A 5,329-nucleotide genomic window follows, 5' to 3' on the forward strand; every position below is an offset into this window, starting at 1 on the left:
TCTCTTTAAGGTAACATCTCCCACAAGGGCATTTGTTCTCTAGAATTTTCCGTTCAATTTTTAAGAAAAGAACTCTCCTTTCTGGAAGGGTAAATGCCTGTCTACTGGGGCATCTAATCCTGGGCTGAAGGTTGGCTTGACCTATTAGTTATAGACTTCAGTTGTCCACCTTGAGCCTCTGATATACCCAGAATTCCCAAATTCAAGCTTTCCTGGGGTTCTTGAAATCAGGTCAGACTATCTCCCTTTGCTGATACTCATCCATTCCTGCATATTCTTGACCACAAATTCTTCCACTTGGATTGTCCACAACGCCTATATCTGCTTTCCATTTTTCAGAAATGTATTGACATCTTAAATCTACTCATAGTTGTCTCCTTTCTCTTCTTTGTGGTAAGTTTATACCTTTATTAAACCTTTAAGTTTAATAATACCTTATTATTATTCCCCTTGCAATAAATTAGTGGAGGCTCAGGAAGGAGAGGAGAAGATGTATGTCTAATACATCACTTAGAACCGTAAGTTAACTGTTTGTTTTAAGTGTAACTTGATTATTGATTCTAGGTTGGGCATCTTGTGTATTCAGCAAGTTGGTATCACTGAATTTCAATTTCTCCGTCTGTATGACGGGTTAGCATAAAACAGAGCCTGTCTACTTAGATGGGATCAAAGGAAATTATCACATGCATGCATAAGGGCTTTATGAAGCCCCAAAACTACACACAGCTAGGGTTTATTTTATTGCCTCAGTCTTCTCCCATGTGTGATATGGTTATTTCATCTTATAACCTGCCTCATAAAGGAGGTTTCTTAAAAACTATGGACTCTTTCTCTTCTAAACCTGTTTTATGCTTAGCAAAACATCATAGAATTTTTTAATCAAGCCCATTTCTTCAAAAAGGGGTTACTTTTTGGATCACCTCTATGGTGCTATTTTCTTTTTATTATTTCAAAATGTCACAGGCCTTAGCAAAATTGTCTAATAGGCAAGACCACGCTACACTGCTTTTTTTTTTATTATTATTATTTCGTTAAGAAAACCAATTAGCTGGTAAAAGGAGAATAAAAGTACCTGTGAAATCTTTAATCAATGTGCTAATTGAAAAAGTAGTTCATTTTCCTTGTTGTTGTCAGATCATTAGGATCATGTTGTAATTCATCAGCCTCCAAAGAAGAGGGAGGAAATGTGAAATCGCTCAAGCACCTTGGCTCCTGGTATTTTTACTAGACATAACTTTCTTCTAATGCCTTACCTTATGCATTCTAGCTGACCTAAAGGCAAATTCAAAATGATCAATACAACCAAGCTTTTATTCTCTCTCACTTGCTGCTGTGACTCTGTGCAGTTCACTTTTTGGTGATTAATAACTAGCTAGGGCAACTTGCCTGTGGACATGCACAGCATTTCCTGTCCAGTCATCAAGCCATTAATCTGCATGTATCAGCAGTAGGCATTAATCATTAATACTAAAATACAGGGTTGTCATTAGGCAAGAGATTAGTAGTGTAGAATGTGTCCATTGCTAAAAGACAAAGAATTCAGTATCCATTTCCAGGCCCCTAAATTATGCACCTGAAAATCATTACTGTCCATAGCCTGTTACTCTCGGATTAACACAATTATGAGCCATAACTTGCTTTATATATCAGTTCTGCTCTTCGTTTCTGGGGACAAGGAGACTGAAATACATTTCAGTTTGTGGAGATCATACTCGTGAGAACGAGTGGTTATTTCCGTAACCTGACCTCAACCCTCCCCCCCTGCTCCCCAGAAGTCACAATTCTTGGTTATTTATTTTTTTTACAGCTTTCAGTGGATTTTTAAAAGCTATTAAAAGTCAGTATAAGTTTTTTCTAATTACATTTTAATTTGTGTTCAATGAATGGGGCAGAAGAACCAAATATTATGAGATTTATAGAAGTTGACATGCAGAAGTTTCTTTATTCCAAGAAAGTTGTAAATATCTTCCAGACTAACATTTCCTAAGCTTGCATGACTATAGGGATCATTTAAAGCGTCCTCGGTGATCTACTCTAGAACTCGGCTGCTTCAAATGGCCACCTATTGTTGCCTTCAAATCTGCAGGCTGACTGTGTGTCTGCCAGTTAGCTCCGTGTGTGTGATCTCGGCCAGGCTCCCTGTGTGTCTGCAGTCAGCTCTCAGGTAGGTTTGCGTGGTCTCAGGTGTCTGGGGCTGACTGGCTGTCAGCTGGGTGATGGGGCGACAGAGGCCACGTCTCTACCAATGCAGGCGGGGCTGGCTATCTGGCCACAGTGAGAGAACCAGTAGAAACAGGCAAGGCCATCTGAAGCTTAGGCTGGGAACTGGCCCAGCGTTCCTCCGCCCCACTGCTGCTCAGGGCAAGTCCAACAACCAGCCCGACTCAATGTGGGGAGATCAACTTTACATCTTCACGGGAGGAGTTGCAGAGCCACATTGCAAGTGACATAGATGCAGGGAGGGGCAGAGGGTTTTGAGCATCTTAGAGATAAAAAAAAAAATCCACCCCACAGATTATTTAAAAAGACAGGTTCCTGGGCCCTACCCCACAATGTCCATCTTAGGACTACACAAGGTTGCAAATTCTATTCGGTTCCACTCCCATCCAGGGCCCTTAGAAAAATCTATGAAACTTTCTAGTCTACTGTGTTTCACTCGCTACCCCCTCCCTCTCGGAGATTGACAAAGTAAATGAAGACTTCCCTCAACCCCATTTTTTTCTGCAAAATAAAATAAACTAGGTTGAACTACTTAGTTTCTCTTTCAAAATATAGGACAATAAATCTCCCGGAGTTCGACAGTAGCTCCATGGTGTTTGTATGCCAATATTACTGGTCATTTGGTCAAACTTGGCTTTCAAAATATGATGCTATTAACCTAATGGAAGAGTATCACCGAGTTCATTACCCTGACAAATATTTATTGAGTATCTAGTATATAAATATAAAGATACTAAACACAGCCTTTTTGGTTAAACATTGGGTTTTCTTTAAAAAAAAAAAGAAAAAAGGGGAAAATTTTATGCCAGAAAACTTTCTAGGAATGTCTTGGAGTTAGTGGTATTAGTTAAATAATATATTTTCTTACATATATATTTGCCCTAAGCATCAACAAAAGCCCTTGTCTTGAAAGTTCAGGTAATTTTTGGACTGCAGGAGTACTAAAAAAGATCATTTAGTGTTCAGATTCAAAGTTAACACCCTCAAATTCTGTGTTCTTGTGGGTTTTTTTTTTCTTTTTTGGGATAGCTTGGTTATTTGACAGCTAGTAACACAAAGAACGGGATAGATTTTAACCTAAATTCACAGGGTGACTACAGGTGGAAGACAACACTTTATGTCTCGGCAAGGACCGTGGTGTAGATGAGACCATTTCGGTGTTCAGACTTAACGAGCCATATCGGTGGGTGTCTCCTATGTTTTCTAGTCTAAAATGATGGTTCTTAGATAATGAAGCTTTTCCTTCCCTCCGTAAACTTTCTCCCGGAGTGCCTATTAAATAGGAAGCACTTAGGATGTGTCAGGTTGCAAAACAAAGGACCCTGCTTTGCCGATTTACTGAAATCCTAAGGAGTCCGATTTACTGAAATCCTAAGGAGTCCGCAGTCTTCAGGGATTATCAACGCTGGTAGCAGTCCCTTGTGCTCAAAGGAAAATTTTAAAATTATGGGAAGTAAGGCAGGTACCACGGTGTAGGTGTGTTGGTTGGAAAGACTTCCCCAGAAGGTTTTGATTTCAGAAGGTATCAACCGCACCTCCCCTGAAACACCATCTATTTAAATTATGAAGTGCAGGAAAATAAAGATAGGAAACGCTCTCCAAGGAGCCTGGGGATCTGAGAGTGTCCAGGGAGGAGCATGGGAATTGGGGGATTCCAGGTTCCCAGAGAGGCAGGAGCCCAAGTGCTGAGGAGCAGGAGGCGGCCTGGAGGCAGCCCTCAGCCAGGGCCCACAGGAAGCAGAGGGCGTGGCTGGCTAGAGCTGACGGAAAATTCCAGAGCCTAGAGGCAGTGCCTTGGGGACGCCACAGTGTCTTCGGCCTGGGCTTCATTAAACAAACAATAACAAAATAGCCCTCAGGAAACAATAACAACAAAGATCACCCCTAAAGTAGGAGTCTTCAGAAATAAAATAAATAACATGGAGGTCGTTTATTTTGTTACACAAGAGTGAAAAAAAAATGATCCCGGCCTTCAGGCCTTGTTAATAGAGGAGCCTTCCCGAGAGAGCGAAGACCCCGCCAGGAAGCAGGCAGGATGGGGGAACCCGGGGCGCCGGCTGGGGGAGCCAAGGCTGAGGCTGAGGAGGGTGGTCTGGGAGCGACAGGCCTGCCCAGCTGCACCGGGACCTGAGCACAGGGCTCCGGGAGGAGTCCGAGAAGCTGGGCTCGGTGTGTGGTTTGGGCCAGGGCACATGTGGCGGCCAAAGAGCCAGGAGGGTTAGAAGCTCCCGGGCCGGGCAGCCACATCCGTCCACTGAGCGGCTGCCAGCCACGACGGCCTGGTTCTTCTGCCCCTTTAGGACCCTCAGAGTTTGAACTGATGTAAAAACATTTAGTCTGATCATCGGGACATAGATAGACAAGTGCAGGTATGGCCCAGGGACGTATATGATTAATAGAACATTTATGACTCACAATGTCAGCCTGTAGGTGCGATGTGCGTGACCGATGGCGAAGGCGAGGAGAACTCCTTGGGCTGGAACCGAACCAGAGGGAGGGATCACGGAACCGGGAAGCTTCCGAGAGGAGAGTGCATTTGGCCAGTCTGACAGTCGGTGCAGATCGAAGTCAGGCATTGGGATTCCAGCGTCAACCCTCTTTGGTTTTCCTTGGATTGCTGCCGCTCACCAGCTCCGTGACCTCAGGCCAATACTGACTGTCTCTTGCCTCAGTTTCCCCTTTTGTAATCCAGAGGATTGCCTCACGGAGTTGTTTGAGGGTTAAATGAGTGCATACGTGAAAAAACCTCAGAAGAGTCTGTCCCACTTATTTTTTTTTTTAAGTGGGAAATATCAGAAAGGGAGACAGAACATGGAAGACTCCTAACTCTGGGAAGCGAACTAGGGGTGGTAGAAGGGGAGGAGGGCGGGGTGGTGGGGGTGACTGGGTGACGGGTACTGAGGGGGGCACTTGACGGGATGAGCACTGGGTGTTATTCTGTATGTTGGCAAATTGAACACCAATAAAAAATAAATTTATTATTAAAAAAAAAGAAAAAAGAAGAGTCTGTCCCATCAACACTTGATAAATGATGGCCCTTATTCTCTGCTTCCCAGGAGTTGTCAGAATGGTGGGAGGAATTTATCACCAATTTAAATGTTTCCAAGGG

The 5,329-nt window shown here is 43.3% G+C and overlaps 1 long non-coding RNA gene across 1 annotated transcript; it reads left to right on the top strand.

The window, feature by feature from the left end:
* Nucleotides 1-5,060, top strand: LOC118353485 (uncharacterized). The gene is made up of 4 exons (XR_004812550.2): nucleotides 1-1,215; nucleotides 2,087-2,164; nucleotides 3,310-3,403; nucleotides 4,644-5,060. It is a non-coding gene; the product is annotated as an uncharacterized LOC118353485 (long non-coding RNA).
* Nucleotides 5,061-5,329: the final 269 nt, after the last annotated feature.

Source organism: Canis lupus, chromosome 37 (genome assembly GCF_003254725.2).
Source record: "Canis lupus dingo isolate Sandy chromosome 37, ASM325472v2, whole genome shotgun sequence".
Lineage (NCBI taxonomy): Eukaryota > Metazoa > Chordata > Mammalia > Carnivora > Canidae > Canis > Canis lupus.